Source organism: Lepisosteus oculatus, unplaced genomic scaffold (genome assembly GCF_040954835.1).
Source record: "Lepisosteus oculatus isolate fLepOcu1 unplaced genomic scaffold, fLepOcu1.hap2 HAP2_SCAFFOLD_62, whole genome shotgun sequence".
Classification (NCBI taxonomy): domain Eukaryota; kingdom Metazoa; phylum Chordata; class Actinopteri; order Semionotiformes; family Lepisosteidae; genus Lepisosteus; species Lepisosteus oculatus.
Window position 1 is genome coordinate 1,170,573 of NW_027168171.1, and position 19,174 is coordinate 1,189,746.

Here is a 19,174-nt window from a genome sequence, read left to right on the forward strand (position 1 = left end):
AAGGAACACGTAAAAGTTTAGTCCATGCTGAAAAGATAAGAAAACCGCCACAACGTTTCATCTTGGAATAAATCTTTACTTGTTGTTTTGCAGCCTACCCATTCTGACCTAACTCCTCCCTTGAAATTCCCTAACAGATAAGGGTACGTAACGGCTCATGCGATGCTCAGTTGCAATTTGTCCCAAAACAAACAAGAACAGCAGCTGAGGGTTTGAGTTTGAACATGCACTGTATTAAAGCAGCTTTTATTTCCATTGATAAATGCTAGATATTCCTACAGAGATTCTCCAGGTGAGTAAGCGATTCCTGTTTCTGTTTCTATTTCTGTTTCATATATATATATACAGTATATATATATATGTTACATGTGTCTCTGCAATAGTACAAATGTGTTATACACTATCAGGGGCTGCTTTTTTGTGCACCTCATCTACAACAAGGGTTTTTTTTTCATTTATGTTTGTGGACCTTCACCATTTGAGGAAGTGAGTTAGATAAGAAAGTTACAGGTATGGTGAGCAATGACTGACAAAGGCACGTACTGCGTATTCCTTACAGAAGTGTAAGCAATTTGTTCTAAAAAACACCGGCTAAAGTCCAACATCGTTAGCAATCTTATTACTTAAACAGAATTAACATCAATAAACTGTAAGGTGCTGGTACATGCGAGTAGATTTGATCTTCTATTAAACAAAAATGCAATTACAGCTCTAAAAAGGTCAACCTAGACTTCTGGAACAGATCTGTTCAGGTCATCGCTGTTCCTCTGACCTTGTGAGTCTTTGGAATTTTAAAAGTGTATTTTGCTTGCCTTTCATGTGGTCTGTGTACAAGTCACTGTGGCGTATGCGGTCCTACACAGCCTTGCTATAGACGTGACGAGCCTCCGCTATGTTGCAATGGAGAACAGGTTCAGTACGGAGCTGCCGAGAAAATTCAGCTGGAAAGCTCGTTGCAGAAAAGCATCGGTATCTGTGTACAGCGGCAAAGCGTCCATCGTGGGTGCTGAAGAATCGATTTCACAGGCTGCGGGTCCAGGCGATTTAGAGTGTTAAAGGTCCCAGCGAAAACGAAACGGCGCTGGTCCTTTTACACGCACGCACGCAACCAAATGCAAAGGACGCCGTAGTCGGCAGGATTTGAACCTGCGCAGGGAGACCCCAACGGATTTCAAGTCCGTCACCTTAACCACTTGGCCACGACTACAGCGAGCGCCGCGGCCGCTGCCTTCTTGCTACAATCGAACAGGGAGTGCGAGGCGGCGGCGGCAGCGGAGGCAACTTTTTTCAAGTTCGCTCTCCGTTTAAGAAACCTTTTACGCCATACGTGCAAGCACACACACACACACCTTAGAGGACTTAAGGGTGGCTTCAAGTTGGAATGATAAAGTCTCCCCGTTCGGACATGAAAACAGAACGTTCTTAGACAGAAAGCAATCAACAACGGAGACATGTGGACGACGATTTTAGTCACTGCACTTTGAATAGCATTTTTGCTCCAGTTACAGGAGATGCACCAATGGCCCTTGACCTACGCTCTTACCAATGCCTTGAACATTCAAACAAAACAGCCCTCAAGTCCTGCGGTTTAATATAACGCTGTTACGTGTCGAGGCAGTATTTGACTCTGTCCTACCGTTGAGACACGGGGCGTATATGGAAACGAACACATGCTACGGATCGTCTCTAATCGGTCCCTACAGTTGGAAGGCTCCTTGAAGCGTGCACCCCCATCATTCATCTTTGCGCATCTGTGAAAGGTAGACTCTTGAGCAATGTTTGAGCCAGCTCTAAGGCAACTAGTGCTATTGGACAGAGACCTCTGGAAGATCCTAAGAGTCTCTTAACACCACTTCCAGCAGCAAGCTTAATTGTTCGCTGGAGGTCTCCCACCCAGGTACTGACCAGGCAAAGAATCACCACTACATTGAATGAGGAAGTTAATCCTGAAATCCAATTACATATCTCAAGGTAAGACAAATCCATAAGAACATGTCTTAGTATTACTTTGTTTACATTAGTATGGCACTGAGTTGGAGCTCCTCTTTAAGCTGTGGTTTAGTTTTGCATTCATGTGTTTCTAGAGCAGTTATTTATGGGGGTGGGTGGGTCCTTCACAGAGGCTCAGGACAAATCCCCCGCCTGAAAGTCTAATGTGTGCGTTCAGACAGTCACAGGTCAAGAGCCAGGCAGGAGGACAATGGACAGAAGAGCCAACGAACTAAAAATGAAAGAACAAATATGAAAAAGCCACCATCTTTTTCTTTTTGACATTTTCCGACTTTCATGCAAGCCAGGACAAAGTTGCTCGTAGCTACTTGTGGATTCAAATACTCTATCAAGTGCTTTGATGAGTTTTTGCAATTTGATTGTCGTCCTGTCAGCCTGTTTCTGTTTTTTTTTTTTCAATCTAGGGATGGAAAGTATGAGGGAAATGATGGAGCAATCAATAACCGCTCCGGAAAAATGGCAGAAAGAAATGGTCCGTCACTAAGGACATTTGTGAAGCAGAGGAGTGACATCACCACAAAGGCGACTTATTCTGCTGATCGTTTTGGTGAATAATGATTGAGGCGCGTTAAGAGAAAGGTAGCTGTGTCAGCATGCGTAGGCTGCAAAGGATCAAGCAAAGGTTTACTCCATGCTGAAAAGAGAAGAAAAGAAGCACAACGTTTCGACTGTGGAGCCTTCTGCGCCATCATCTTTAGCGGTGATGATGTTTACATTGGAAAAACTGAGACACGCATACTGGAGGGGCTTGAACCACCAACTTTTCAGCACCACAGAGTCTGACAGTCTTTTGTGCACCCTACATTTGCAGGTTTATGGTCAAAGAAAACAATCACTTGCGCTTCTTGCAGCCGGCAATCTTTTTCCACTGACAACCAAGAAATGGATTTCATCTTTCACAAGCTGTATGGATTTCTTCAAAAACAAGTTATTCCAGAAAGGAAATGAATTCTTGCATTAAACTGAACCAAGCTGTACATGTTTGTCTGAAATGAGACATTCGGCACAACAAGACACGGAGAGAGGCACCGCTGGTATTCAGACCCAGGATCGCCTGCTTACTAGGCGGGCACTTTAAGCCACTAGGGAACAGCGCCAGCGGAGCACCGCGCTTTTACAGACACTTGGACACATCTGCGTTCGGTGTGCACTTAACCTGCTCTCTGAGCCCGTTGCCTCCGTCCCATTTAATAGCAGAACTGACGCCAAGAGAAATGATGAGAAATGGCATTTATCGGGCACTTTTCATGTCCAAGGAGCTCAATGCCCTTGACACCTCCCCAAGGCGACAGAGCATTCTTTGGCGACAACATTTTTTCTTTTGTTTTATTTCTATACTTATTGATAGAAAAAAAACGATATGTCATGTACTGTAAGGGAAATGTCTCTTTTCATGGGGAAAGCTAGCACCAGCAAATGTTGTGTTTAGAAGAATTGATTTAACATGACACGTGACCTAACATACCGGAGCAAAAGCTCACCCAGCAAGCCCTGCTTTACTTCTACAGGAGAGAAGTAGAGTCTGCAAGATGTTCAGCTGGGTAGCTATGTCAGCATTCCTCGGCTGCAAAGGAACAAGTAATAGGTTTATTGCATGCTGAAAAGAGAAGAAAGGAAACACAACGTTTCGGCCGTGAGGTCTTCTCACACCTGAAGAAGCCTCACACCTGTAAAAGGCTCCATTGTTTTCTTTTTTCTCTTTTCAACATGGAATACACCTATTGTCTGCAAGATGTGACAATTTCACGGTGTTTTGGAAGAAAACGTTTTTTCTTTGAATTCAAAATCAATCGGAATTTCAGCACGACACATCAACACTTTTTCTGTTTTAAGGAGATGATATTTTAAACCTGATAAAAATAGTAGGAAACACAAGTTTCTTGCTGTGAAAATTTAGATGGGGAGGTGTACTACTAGTAGCAGTGTAGAGCTCTCTGTGGTGGAGTGCAAGTGCATGTTCTATGGGCCAGTGGCGTAATGGATAACGCGTCTGACTTTGGATCAGAAGATTGTAGGTTCGAGTCCTGCCTGGCTCGTGAGGCTTTTAAACCTCTCAGGTTCCTCGGTAACAGGTTGCCGTCATGTATATGAACTATAGAAAAGCATCTGCCACAACCCGTAAATTAGCACGCAAGTGCGGGCTGGTGAACACAGAACTGTATGGAGATCATCTCCAGCTCCGAGCTCAATTGCAATGAAAAAACATGCAGAACAGAACTGGAGAGCAGCTGAATTTGTGCTCAGTAGGGTGGGGAGGACTCAGCATTGCTATTGTTCTAATTGGCATGAACTGCAGGGGATCTGAATCAGAACATGTCAGTTAGTTCGATCATTGCGTCAATATGTAGGCCACGTTAATACAGAATTATTACTTTGTCTGTCTCGTCTTTGTATATAGCTGAATGTCCCTGACAATTTCATGTTAGTTTTTAAGAACGACATTGGTGCTAATATATACATATATAGCATATAAGGAACACGTAAAAGTTTAGTCCATGCTGAAAAGATAAGAAAACCGCCACAACGTTTCATCTTGGAATAAATCTTTACTTGTTGTTTTGCAGCCTACCCATTCTGACCTAACTCCTCCCTTGAAATTGCCAAACAGATAAGGGTACGTAACGGCTCATGCGATGCTCAGTTGCAATTTGTCCCAAAACAAACAAGAACAGCAGCTGAGGGTTTGAGTTTGAACATGCACTGTATTAAAGCAGCTTTTATTTCCATTGATAAATGCTATATATTCCTACAGAGATTCTCCAGGTGAGTAAGCGATTCCTGTTTCTGTTTCTATTTCTGTTTCATATATATATACAGTATATATACAGTATTGTACTATTATTATATAATTCGTTACACTGTGGCTGTGTTGTGTGTGTTAAGCTGCTGTTGCACTGCAATTTCCCTCACGGGATCAATAAAGTATCTATCTATAAGAAGACATTACCAACAACGACCACAAGATGGAGATATTGTCTAGACATTACCAACAACGACCACAAGATGGAGATATTGTCCAAAGAGGCAAGAAGGGCAAAGCCGCGATAAGGTAAAATCATTTTTTGTAAGAGATTGGTGTCAGAATGCACATCCGTATCCCAAACAGAATCTCTAGTAAAATATGATCATTTGTGAAACAGGCAAATGAGTGTCTGCTACAATATGATTGCTACAGATGCAGCCATTCAAAATGTGCGGGCGATACTGCATTATTTTCCGGTACGCTGTACGCAGTCTACCGCGAGTTACCGGTAAATACCGCTAGCAAAATAATAGTATCCGGAATTTCCGCAAGGTGGAGCTAATAAAGCTCAACTTCTCATGTTTGAGCTGTAGCCATCAAAGTCTTTAATGAAGATATTACTAATAGTATTAATAATAAATGACCTTGGACAAGCTGTAAACTCAAAGTATTGCCCTGGTCCACATTATTTTTTTCACTGACCTTCTTTGTAAAAGTAACACCACAGCATTTCGCAATCACGCATTTTTTTCCAATCATGCAAAGTACAGTAATTTTTGAGAATCGATTCACCATGCCTTTCACATGCTCATAAAAGAGATTGATTTAGGAACATAAACATATTACCGTATGCAAACTGTACTGTATACAGTTTGTATATGTATATGTATATGTATATTTAATGTCTTAACTGTGCCCGTTTAAGTATTGAATATTTATATGGAATTTTACCACTGAAGGGAAATCTTAGTGCCTGAGCATAAAAAGAATAGGAGCGTAATGCAACGCGTGTGAAGGCCATAAACGATATTAATTTTGGAACATAAACATACAGTATATGGCTGGTCTCGGTACTTTAAAGAAAACATACACGAAACATGGTTTCATTATGACCAGAATCGGTCTTGAGATATTTTTAACTTGATTTACAGTATTTGAGAGGTATGTCTTGACACCGATACTACGTAAATACTCCTCACGTATATGTTTCTAGGTTTATATTATGCATTTCATACGGTCAAATTGCTTTTGAGCAACTGATAAGAAGCGCGAAACGGTATGCCCAGGGCGTTTTAGTTTTTGTTTTGTTTTAATGCAGTGCAGTGGATTGATTAGAGATATCAAGTACATACAAGTCATTTTTTAAATGTTGTAGTTCGTCTTGTAAAAATGTTACGAGTACATCATCTGTCAACAATTACACAGGTTCTGTTTCCATATTGCGGTTTTTGGTTACGTAATACTATTTTCTAATTTCACGTTGTGAATATATGATTTGGGCAAACAGAGCCGCAAAGAAGTACATTATGGGTTGTTGTTGTTTTTTTGCAGTTTTATCTAAAATAAGCGATGCTTAAACCTTTGTCTGATTCTTGTGAAACTATCCACACGACAGTTACCTAGGAGTTGACTTCAGTGATGTCACTGATGGGATGTTTCTAAAAATCCATCCTCTGTAAAACATCTTCTCTAGTTGTTCTGCATATGTATTCGCTAATGAAGCTGTGTGTTCTGAGCCTGGTTCTCTACATTTCTGTATGAACCAGCTTAGAGGGCTAAAGACAGCTTGTGTTTAAATTGAGTGTAAGGTAATTTATGCTTCTAAAGTCATGGTCAGCATTTATTATTGTACTGTGCTGTAAACTTCTTCTGTGCCTAATTACATTATTTTATAGTCGATAATGTTTCTGTAGTGCTTTTTCAGCCCTCAGCATGTGACTGCGCTGGTGGTGCTGTGGGTTAGGTTCCTGACTCCTATGGCACATGGTCTGTGGTTGAATCTCATGGAACTATGACTTTAATTTTTAACAAACATTTCTTTGAAAAAATGAAACATTTCCCTTGGTCAGAGATTAAATAAAATCTCACTCGCATCAAAACAAATTTATATTTCTAAATATCACAACATGATCGAATTTACGTCTTTTTAATAACAATGAATAGTCACCTATGCGTTACAAAATAAACATTTATATTGATTTGAATCGAGTTTTGATTTAAATCGTAAACGCGTGTTTAAAGGCGATATACTGTATAAAAGCGCTTATTCTTATGGAATGTGTTTGGCCGGGGATTCAAAAAAATTATTTTTTTTAATCGCGTATCTAAGGAAAATTGCAGTATAACTTTGTTCATGCACAAACAGTGGCATGTTACATTATAATTTGGGTGTCTCCTCTTGCCAGAAAGCTCTAAATTGGATTTTGAGTGCGGTTTTTGACTTTTTCTAAATTGCAACCCATAAATAAAGCTGATACAGTTTAGACTTACTGTATTCTAAACTGTATTACAACATCACATTGGACAATGCAACGTAAATTGCAAAAATGCACTTGGAATCTGTCCAAGCCCTACTACGAAAATTATTAAAACTGCGACACTTATCATTCATCTTTAAATAAACTTTATTTTATATAGCGTTTTAAGCGAATAGGTAATTAGATTGCTCATAAACCTAATCGCTTTTTCTACATAAACACAGCGTGATTGCTCTCTGAAAATGCTTTTTTCTTTATATTTAGGCTCAGATTTCAACTATAGATTGTATTATTATAAACTTTCTTGGAAAAATGTCTTTTATGTAAACCATGTTTGCTATTAATTCATTTAGGGCTAAAATACGTTCATTGTCTTCCAATCGAGTCGAGTTGACATTGGAAGCTTGCCACGCCCGGACTGTTACACCAACGCATTAGCATGTTGAAGCGATTTCATTGAGGAGGCCATCTACTAGTTAACACTGTACTTCCTACTTTGAAAACACCTGTGAAATTGGTTTAATTCGTCACAGCCAGCACTCCGGCAGAGAGGGGGGTTGTACTCGTTAATGTCTGATGACATACAAGTGGAAAGATTACAGATTTTAATCGTTTTTTTTCTGAACCAGGGAAAATCTGATCATGTTTCTCTATAACAATAATAAAAAACTTTATTTTAAATTATTTTACATATCCCGCTTGCACATCGCACGACTTTAATAAATCTATTCTTTATTAATACTAAATAAATAATACTAAAAATACTACAGCAAAGAGGTCACTTGATTTTTGGAATAATTCCAAATAGCACAATGATCCACTGGCATTCCTGAAGTCTGTTTAGTGCATAATCTTCCAAATACAATCACTAAGCAATTATAAGAATTATACCATCCTATTTCTTTGTGATGTCCTGTAAAAACTAAACCTATTTTTATAAGGCTTTTACTCAAAAGGTTTCCAAACACACAAAGCATTTGTGAAGTACTATAGTATTTCTAAAGGTTACTGGTACAACATCAATCATTAAAGCTTAACAATAAAGTTTAGATTGCTGACTATGGACTAACTACATTAACTAACTGCAATGCAACATTATACATTTTACAAGAATATCTGGTTGAAGTCTTGCATTTGTAGCCAATTTAATGCGAGAGAAATAAGCCAATTTAATTATTTCACAAAAAATAATGTAATATAAAATGGATGTTTTTAACTTTATTGTAGTGTTTTAGAAACTAATATGTCTTCAAAAATGGTTGTTTTTCACTCCTAGGAATGAAAGCTGTTGTTATATGATGTTTATTTTCAAATTTGGAAAAATCAAAGGATTCTAGCTTTCTCCCCTTGCAGGCATCGGACACAGAGAACCTCATGGTTTTCCTAAAAATCATTTTTTATGTTCCCTGGTGTTCCAAACTTAGTTTTAATTTGTTATTATGTTAAAAACAGGGTAATACATTTCTAATTGGACTATAAATAATGTCATATTGTCTGCTATAAAACTGATGTTTTCAACTCTATTGTAGAGATTCTAGAATCAACTAATAGAGAATTGAAATAAAAAAAGGGCATAAGAAAACATTACCAACAACGACCACAAGATGGAGATATTGTCTAGACATTACCAACAACGACCACAAGATGGAGATATTGTCCAAAAAGGCAAGAAGGGCAAAGCCGCGATAAGGTAAAATCATTTTTTGAAAGAGATTGCTGTCAGAATGCACAACTGAATCCCAAACAGAATCTCTAGTCAAATATGATCATTTGTGAAACAGGCAAATGAGTCTCTCAGGTGCCCATTGCTCATTTTCAGACACATTTATGCAATACTTTCACCATGCGTTGAGCAATAGGGATTAAAGATACCAGAGGTAAGGTTTAAAAGTGATTCTGAGGTGCAACACATCAGCAATACAGCTAGGCATCTGAAATGCGGGGTTTGAGAGCCCTTCAGGGAACACCGTACCCTAAAGGTACCAGAAGTCCAGTAGTATAAGCATTAAGTCACTGTCACCCCTGTTACAATGTGATTGCTACATATCTTCATTTCTTTGGTTTTTAAGGAGTAAGAGTGCAGGGGGTCTAAATCTGCGATCCAGTGTGTTGAAGTATTTCACAACATTACCTGTAGCCCGTATGGAAATAAATACTAATTCTGATTATTGCCCTGGGCATGTACCAATAAATCACTGAGCATATATATATATATCACTGTGTTGAAGCTAGAGACCTGTATGTAATATTATGGTGCTAAAATGTCATTTTCACATATATTAATGTAATAAATGATTGCTTATGCTTTATAAACAAATCTAATTAAAATAAATGATTAAGTTTTGTATTTATCTTGTACCATAGAACATGATTTTCTTTGTATTTCAAGCCCACAAAGTGTCCAAATGACGCACTACATGATATAAGGAAGATTATCACATGCATATCGGTATTATCTTTCTTATGAAAATGCATTCCTTTCATTACCTTTTACTTTTTAAAATGAACTCAAATTGTGTATAATGTAATAATTTAAGTAGAAGTGCTTCACTGCTCTATGCCGTCTGGAAATAAATCCTCAGACTACTTACTGCCCTGGGCATGTACCAATAAATTACAGGAGCACATCTATATATCACTGCGTTGAAGCAGGAGACACACAATCACTGCAAACACATCCTAAATACAGTGTTCTAGCACCTTTGACCTCATCCAGAACATATCATTTCTTGAAAGGGATTGCTGTCCGAATGCACATCTGAATCCCAAACAGAATCTCTAGTAAAATACGATCATTTGTGAAACAGGCAAATGACTGTCTCAGGGGCCCATTCCTCATTCTCAAGACACATGTATGCAGTACGTACACCATGCATTGAGCAATAGGGATTAAAGACACCACAGCTAAGGTTAGAAGTCATTCTGACTATATTCTAAAATATTGGACTCATATTCTTATGATGGCAGACATGATGCTGCGTTTAAAACCGGGGTTAATGGACATTATATGACTGTCAATTCTGTTTTGTTTTGGAGACTCTTGGCTGCCTATATGGTACACTGCAGCGTGAAGGAATTATTTTCCAAAACTGTGTCAGCTCAAAAGTTGTAAGAGAACCTCTCCAGCTGCTTTAACTCTCTTCATTTTTGTCATTTAATTGTCTGTCGGCCCTATGTGGCAGCGTTGCATGACAACCCCTCTCACCACGGAAAGGAACCTAACAGCTTTGGTAAGAGAGGAGAAAAGGACCTGGCCAGTAAGGGGCACGAACCCGTGACTTTGGCGTTATTAGCACCATGCTCTAACCAACTGAGCTAACCGGCCTCACAACAGTGGCTCTCTCTGTGCTGCAAAAAATCGAACTCAGGGAATTTCTTTTGCCCTCCTTTGAATAGAAAGCCATGTAATTCAGTGTACGGGCTTTCTCATGCAGTTTCATGGTTCTTGTAACCCAAATCCTACACTGGCCTGAAGTGCCCCCCATTTCACAGAATTTTTCAGCTGATTTAAAATGTACCTAAAGGAGAAGCATTATTGAAGACGATCAATTACCAAGAGCTTTTGTCAAAGGTTTTGGTGGTCATTTTTAATGACCACAGAGCGCTGTGACCTCGGTTTTACATCTCATCCAAAAGACAGCGCCCTTTTACAACACAGTGTCTCCGTCACTATGCTGGGGCATTGGGACCCGCACAGACCTCAGGGTGAGCGCCCCACCGCCGGCACCATTAACACCGCTTCCAGCTGGAAGCTTTGTTTTTCCCTGTAGCTCACCCTCATCCGGGTACTGACCTGGCTCACACCTGCTTAGCTTCAGTGGGTTTTCAGTTGCGAGTTGCAAGGGGATGCAAGTGATGGAGCAGCTCGCTGCAAAAGCCACTGCATTGGCCGGGAATCAAAGCCGAGCCTCCCGCGTGGCAGGCGAGAATTCTACCACTGAACCACCAACGCTCAGAACCCGGGCCTTCAAAAAAGACGCTTTTTTGGTGCTCTGTGCAAAAAGCGTCGACATCTGCTTCCAGCTGTAAAATGCCATTCGCGGACGCTGAAGAACTTATTTGCAAGGGAGCGGGTACAAGCAATTTGGCATTTTAAAACCACCAGGAACACCGAACAGGCGCGCTTCTTTGCTTGCGCCGAAACACAACGACAGGAGGTGGACAACGTAGTCGGCAGGATTCGAACCTCTTTCTGTCTATTATATACTAAATGTTCTCTTGTCTGTCTCTTGTTTGTATAGAACTGAATGTCCCTGACAATGTACTGTTAGTTTTAATTGAAGAACGGCATTTGTGTTCAAATATATCAGACAAGTTTACGTAACTGCTCATGCGACACTCAGTTGTAATTAGTCAAGAAATAAAGTCGAACAACAGCTGCGGGTTTGATTCTGAACGTATCAGATTGCAGCACCTTTTACTTCCATTGACAAATGATAGAGATTCGAAGAGAGATCCTTCAGACCAGCAAGCAAACCCACGGCTATTTCGGTTTTCTATCTAGGCAACGTTGGTGTCTGCAATAGCATACATGAAAGCGTGATGCAATTTCTGTGGCTAAATTTGTTGCACGTCATGCACAGTAAGAGTGTTTCTAACACCAAATAAAAAGTCAACAATTAGCGATCACGCCTTCTCCTCAGTTAACCCACTGAAACCCTTGCTGTTAACAGTTCTTTAATGCATGCTTTACGAGCACCTACATATTGTGTCGGTTCTTTCAGTTTTATTCATTAGGTTTTCAAAGGCATAAGTAGAACACCAGAGGTGCGAACGCAAGATGTGTGGTTATCTGAAGAACTCATTTCCATGGCAGCGGGGCCAAGCTATTTAGTGTTTTTATAGTACCAGGGAAGGAGAAGCGGCACTTCACCTTTGCCGCGCAGGCACAAGGAGACGTGCGGCAGACGCCGTAGTCGGCAAGATTTGAACCTGCATGGGGAGTCCCCAACGGATTTCGAGTCCATCGCCTTAACCACTCGGCCACGACTACAGCGAGTTCACCATCGCCGCATTCCTCCTTTAATCTAACACGGAGTGCGACGTGGCTGCGGAAACCTTTTCAAAGTCGCTCTCCGTTAAAAAAAAATAATACCTTTGACAAAATACGTGCCGGCAGACAGACACGCCTCAGAGGGTTTAAGGGTGGCTTCATGTCGGAATGATAAAGTCTCCCCGTCCGGACATGAAAATGCCACTTTGTTACACACAAAAAAAGAATCAACAACAGAGAAATGCCCACAAGCATTTGAAAAGCCGCACCACGTCGCACTTGAAATAGCTCTTACATTAGTGGTAGACACAGGAATCGCATTTTTATTTACGCTCTTACCAACGCGATGGAAAGCAAAACAAAGCAAAGCAGAGCAAAACAAAACGAACAAACGAAAACCCTGCACATAACGCCGTTACGTGCCCAAGTGGTATTGTACGTCATTCTAGCACTGCACCCCGGGGCGTACGGTACATGGGAACGAGCACACGCCACAAATCGTCTCGAATCACTCCCTACAGCTGTAAGGCGCCTTGAAGCGTGCACCCCCAACATTCTTCTTTGCGCATCTGTGAAAGGTAAACTCTTGAGCAAACTCTGAACCAGCTCTAAGGAAACTAATCCGATTAGACGTAACTTTGACTCATCTTTTTGCGCTCAGTGCTGGATTGCTCAAACTCCAGCTAGGGTTAGGGTTAGCATTACCACCCTACTTAGACACTTTGTTTACGCTCAGTGCTGGATTTTGGGAACTTCAGGACGAGTGGGAATTTTCTCCTATCTGTCCATTCTGTTTTGTTTTGGAGACTCTTGGCTGCCTATGTTGTACAGTGCAGCGTGAAGGAAACATTTTCCAAAACTGTGTCAGCTCAAGAGTTGTAAGAAAACCTCTCCAGCTGCTACAACTCTCTTCATTTTTGTCATTTAATGTGACACTCGATGTATAACTGGAGCCTCACATATGCAAATGGTGCGGCTCCAGTTCGACACCCAGTTCGACACCACTTTACAGTATATGACAAAAGCATGGCAAACTGTGCCGGACCAGCAGATAACTTCCGCTTATTTTGACCATATTAAACATTGGAAATCTTCCCACTTGCATTTGTGACACTTGATTTTGGCTCCACCTAAGAAACTCTTAAATCTTCTAACACTTTTCTCTTCTCCCGCAACACACTTGTCTGTCGGCACTATGTGGAAGCGTTGCATGACAACCCATCTCACCACGGAAAGGAACCTAACAGCTTTGGTAAGAGAGTAGAATTACCTGAAGAACTGCTTTCCATGGAAGCAGGACCAAGCGATGTAGCATTTTTATAATACCAGGAAAGGAGAAGCGGCACTTCGCCTTTGCCACACAGGCACAAGGCGACGTGCAGCAGACGCCGTAGTCAGCAGGATTCGAACCTGAGCGGGGAGTCCTCAATGGATTTCAAGTCCATCGCCTTAACTACTCGGCCACAACTACAGTGAGCTCGCCGCCGCCGCATTCCTCCTCCGGAGTGCGAGGTGTCTGCGGAAACCTTTTTAAAGTCGCTCTCCGTTAAAAAAAAAATACCTTTCACAAGATACATGCCGGCAGACAGACACGCCTCAGAGGGTTTAAGGCTGGCTTCACGTTCAAATGATAAAGTCTCACCGTCCGGATGTCAAAATGCAACTTTGGCAGACAGAAAAAAAACATCAACAAACCACAAATGTGGACAAGGATTTTACAAGCTGCACCACACTGCACTTTCAAAAGCATTTACATTCGTGTTAGACGCAGGAATTGCCTTTGATTTGCGCGCTTACGAACGCCATACAAATAAAACAGGTCTACGGGTCTGAAACCTGCTCCACGGAAAACAGTTCTGTTGCGCTTTTGATCAAAGGGAGATTCTCTGTTCTTACTTTTTCATGACATAACACCCAAAGGGGCTTCTTTGGAGCTGGATTCCAACCAGCATCCTAAAGTTTCTTGGTCGTATCCTTTACAGTCCTCTGTTCGGTCGACATGGAACAGAAGGGGGCAGCTTTCCTCACACATACAGTGCAGTTCTGCATCAGACCTCTAACTCGTTTCCTTAGCTTGGATTTAAGCCACGAAGCAGGCTTCTACTGTATAAACGTCTAGAGGAATCACAAACTATTTGAGAGGCCATCATCCCAGGGGGAACTGACAAAGTCTATCCCTAAACACCTAGTGCAGTCTCTCGAGAGACTGTCAAAAATCGCTTTCTCCGTTTGTGCTGCAAGTAAGTGAAAATGCGGTCTCAACCCAGAGCCACTTGGCAGCAGCGGCACGTAAATACTGTTACTGCCACTGCTCGATACCGACGTTAGCCTACTATACCATGTTCAGCCACCGCTAGAAAATGTACAGCTCTAGTACTGGAGCAAACAGAAGGAGGGCCAACATCTAACAGGCACACGTGTCAGACATAGAGAGCGCCGAGGATGGGATTCGAACCCATGCGTGCAGAGCACAATGGATTAGCAGTCCATCGCCTTAACCACTCGGCCACCTCGTCAATGAAACTGGGCTGTCCAGACACGGGTTGGCACGCTCCAGATGATCTTTTTCTTTTTTTTCCCTCGTACTCGAGGGTCCTTTTCCTGTTCCACATGCGATTTCAACATTTTCCTTGGGAGATGTCAAGCCAGCAAGCCACTGCTGTGGTTCAGTGGCCAGTGTGGAGTTCAGTGGCCCTGTTGTACACAGAAAGCACATTGAGCTCCTTGGACATGAAAAGTTCCAGATAAAAGCCATTTGTCATCCTTTCTCTTGGTGTCGATGTTGCTATTGTATGTAAAGGTGGCAACTTGCTCAGCGAGCAGGCGGAGCACACACCGAATGCAGATGTGTCTGAGTGGTGTGTCCAAGTGGCTGCAAAAAAACAGTACTCCCGGGGCGCCGTGGCTTAGTTGGTTAAAGCGCCTGTCTAGTAAACAAGAAATCCTGGGTCCGAATCCCAGCGGTACCTTTTTTTGTGCTGTGTTCTCGAACAGAACTGGTCATTATGGACAACCGCATACGCCTAGACTTAATTAAATGCAAGTATTCATTTCCTGTCTTGAACGACTTGTTTTTCTTAAAATGGATGCAACTTGCAAAACATGAAATACAAACCTCGCTAATCAGCGCTCGCGGCTGGCAAAAAAAAAAGAAGTCAGCAATGTTTTTTTTCTTTAACCTTAACCCTGCTAATGGAGAAGAGTTAAACGACCGAGTCTATGCAGCTTAAACGGTGCTCACGTCGGGTTCTTAGCTGAAAGGGTGATAAATCCCGCTCACCCCAGTCCTTAATCTTTTAAAAGGATACAAAATTGAACCTAGTCGCCACATCACATACATCCTGTTCAACGATAAAAAGGTGACATCTATCCTCGATCCAGAGTAAATCCCACGTTGAGGGCATATTTTTTTCCACTTTACCATGAGTCGGGCTCGGCTGCACAGAGGCGAGAGCAGAGCAATGAGGTCACGGGGACAGGAGAGCCACACGCTGGCGGTTTAAACACGCGGAAGAAAACTGAGGGATCCACAGTATGTGGACCCTCCGTGCGCCATCAGTCCGCACTCCGGACTCTGAATCCTGCCATCCGAGTTAAGATCTCGGCGGAACCTGAGGCGCAGTTCTTTCTTAAAACGTAATCTGGTGAGCATTTCTAGAATCGTACTTGTATAGATGCAGCCTTTAATGTGTTGCTAGGTTAAAATTGATGACTTCTTGAACTTCAGTAGGCAACTGCCCTCTTGATTTTGGATTTAATTTCTTTATTACAGGGGCGCTTTTATGAAGACCGAGTCATGTTCAGGTACTTTGCTTGATGGAGGAAGCATATTTCGGACTCTGTGATCTGCTCACCTGGAAAGGTCTGCTGTACTACTACAAGAGAGAAGTAGAGTCTGGAAGAATGGACAATTTTATGATGCTTTGGAAGATAATGTTTTTTTTTTTCTTTGAAATTGAAATGAATCAGAATATCAGTGCAAAAGACAAACTCTTGGTTTGGTTTAAAGAGATATGGTTTTAAAACAGACAAAATGTAGAAAACAGGTGTTTCTCACTTTTGGAAGAGAATGGACCGGGGGTAATATTTTACAAGTTATATAATAGTAAAATATTATATAATAGGGGTAATAGTCGCGAGGGGCTTCAGCTTTTTCGTGCTTAATATGGTGCGCTGTGGCCACGGCAGATATGGGATCTATAAAAGCCGAAAATTCTCCGATCATTGCCTGACACAGCTCCTCAAAGCTATTACAGACCTCAGGTCCTTGTCTAGACATCCACTCGTGGACCGCTCGGCTGGTAGTTTTCCTTACTAACATAGCCTTTTCCTGTTCGGACGCTTCGGGCATAAACTGCAAAGTATATCTCAGCTCATCAATGTAGGTCTCCACATTATTCCCTGACACTGTCGGGTCAAACCTTTCTACATCTTTGGCTAACTGCCTCAGGGAGTGGAGGTTAATTTTTACAGTTTCTCCGTGGGCAGGGAGACGGCCGTGATCAGGAGCAGGGGGTCTATGCCTGAATTGAATCGCCCTTGCGTCTCGCGCAGGACTCGGCGATCTCCCCCATGCCGATCCGACCACAGACCCTGGCCGGGAGAAATCTCCTGGGTGAGCGCTCCGGGCTGCTAGGTGGGCTGGCATATAAGTGGGATCTAGCCTGTTTTGCTTCCAGTACGGCAGCATCTAACTCCTTTTGCCTTTCCTGGCTGAGCTCATTTAAACTCTCAATTTCTTTTTCTTTTTCTTTCAAGCTCGCTTCTAGGTCTCTCCTAGCTACCTCAGCCGCAGTTTCTCTAGCAGACAGGTCATCTAATTTACCTAAAACTTCCCTGAGTCTGTCTTCACTTTCCTCACTTTTCACTCTCTTTTCTCTGATTATATCCAACAACTCAACTTGCTCCGCCTTATATCTTTCTAGCTTTCCCTGAAGCGTTTGAAACTTTGTCAGCTCGGACAAAGACAGTTCCAGCTGTTTAGCTAGATTTAAGGCGAAACTAGATAGGACCTGAACTGCGTTCACAGACCCTCCTGTGTTAAGCTGGTTCGCTACCTTAGCTACTAAATCTACTTGCAGCTTCTCAATATCATCAAAGTTCAACTTTTCGATACCACTCCAGTAACCAGGATTGTCGTCGCTAGAAATAGTACTTATAAGCGACTCCACTTCAGACATTTTAGCAGCCATTGTCATTACGTCAGAGAAACTTTAAGAGTATTACTTTTTTTCCTTTTACCAAAATACAGTATGGAATCTAAACACCCGAGCAGATGGATTTCCAATCAGCACACGTTACACTAAACGCTAGAAAACAGGGGGATTTCTTTACGCAGTTATCAGCACACCCGGTATTCGCGTATAAAAGCCACGGTGCTGTGCTGAACTTGAACTCACAGCAACATCAGTTATTCTGTGCGATTGAGTCTCATTTCATTCTAAACTCGCCCACCCAGGGACGCCATTAAATGTAGTGGTTTGATGGGTTTACTGAGACACTTATTAATTGTAGCAGTAATCACGAGGTTGTTCGTTGGGGCTTTTAGAAAATCAATCGCCAGAACAACTAACAACGCACACACACGGGTTCAATACACGAGATACATTTATTAATATAAATTGTGCACCAAACATATACTAGTCTGCCTGGATACGAGCGGCAGACCTTACTGTGAGGGTTATCAATATACAAGATATATAATCTCGAAGAGATGCAAACACAAAGAGATACACAACAGAGAATATATGTCAATATATATCGTTCGGTTACCAAATCGCTAATCAGTGTTATTACCCATTGTTACTCTAAACTCGGAAGTAAATACATTACTCATGAATTAAATTGATAACAACTTGTGTTGAGGTACAATTGAATTCTCGAGACGCAATGTAGAACATGGGGTTAACTTATCCACTGTGTATGGATTTGGAATTTCCCGGCACGAACACCAAACCAGCTGACAAGCTCTGTTGCAGCCTCTGTTCCAGCGGTTGTCCAATGGGCGTTGTGTCGGCGTCCTCTGGCTACCAGCCAACCAGTCAAGGTGCAGCTCGGAGTAGGACGGGCGGAGGAATCTGACTGCGGCGCGCAGGGCAGTCGTTGCTCCGAGGGGATCCACCAGCAGTCCGGCTGGCTAGTAGAAAGTCTCTATGCACAGAGTGTGACCGCGAGTCCTCACAAGTCACTCTTTTGCCTGGGAAGAAACTGGTTCGTTCCCGGTCCAGCGCTGCTTCTGAATAAGCTATTCAGGTTGTCGACGAGGGTCCAACTGTAGGCTGCCGTTGATCAAACGGAGCATTCACGTTAGTAGAATTCTGAGTACGTACGGGATGCTTGGCCTCGCGCTTAGAACAAAGTCCAAGTCCCTATGCAGACAACAGCAGTTGTCACGTGATTGTCTCTGAGGATGCGCGAAAATGGCCAAGGAGAGCCCCGATCTGAGCTTGCGCTCCCTTTTTGACCAAGACACAGATGTGTGCTGATTGGTTGAGAGTTTGGCGGGCATTGGAGACCCACGTGGTATTACCACGCCCTGCCAGTCCCTGATTGGTTGGTCAAGGTGAGATATAAGTCACTTACTCTTGACACTTAAGAATGCAGTCCAGATGTCCATTCAGCACTCCCTAGACAGATAGGCGCCAATGGATGACCATTGATCATGATAGCCAGGCTTAGCTAAGTGCATCCCTGTCTGGGAGCTGTTCCCTATCAAAAGAAAACAACTTAAATCAGTCTGCATGAATACTTTCTCTGTGGCTGCACCACAGAGATGGGGGGTGAGATGGGGCTTCATTTAGGACAGCATACCAACGCTTAATTCTGTCTTATTAACAAGCATTGCCGCTACACTTGTATCCCAACTTTTGCAACTCGCAACTGAAAACCCACTGAAGCTAAGCAGGTGTGAGCCAGGTCAGTACCAGGATGAGGGTGAGCTACAGGGAAAAA

The 19,174-nt window shown here is 42.2% G+C and overlaps 4 non-coding genes across 4 annotated transcripts; 1 reads left to right on the forward strand and 3 right to left on the reverse strand.

The window, feature by feature from the left end:
- Positions 1-1,125: 1,125 nt before the first annotated feature.
- trnas-uga (transfer RNA serine (anticodon UGA)) lies at positions 1,126-1,207 on the reverse strand. The gene has a single exon. It is a non-coding gene; the product is annotated as a tRNA-Ser (tRNA).
- Positions 1,208-3,973: 2,766 nt separating this feature from the next.
- trnaq-uug (transfer RNA glutamine (anticodon UUG)) lies at positions 3,974-4,046 on the forward strand. Its single transcript has one exon. It is a non-coding gene; the product is annotated as a tRNA-Gln (tRNA).
- Positions 4,047-12,141: 8,095 nt separating this feature from the next.
- On the reverse strand, positions 12,142-12,223 carry trnas-cga (transfer RNA serine (anticodon CGA)). Its single transcript has one exon. It is a non-coding gene; the product is annotated as a tRNA-Ser (tRNA).
- A 2,434-nt stretch (positions 12,224-14,657) lies between these two features.
- Positions 14,658-14,739, reverse strand: trnas-gcu (transfer RNA serine (anticodon GCU)). Its single transcript has one exon. It is a non-coding gene; the product is annotated as a tRNA-Ser (tRNA).
- Between the last annotated feature and the right edge of the window lie 4,435 nt (positions 14,740-19,174).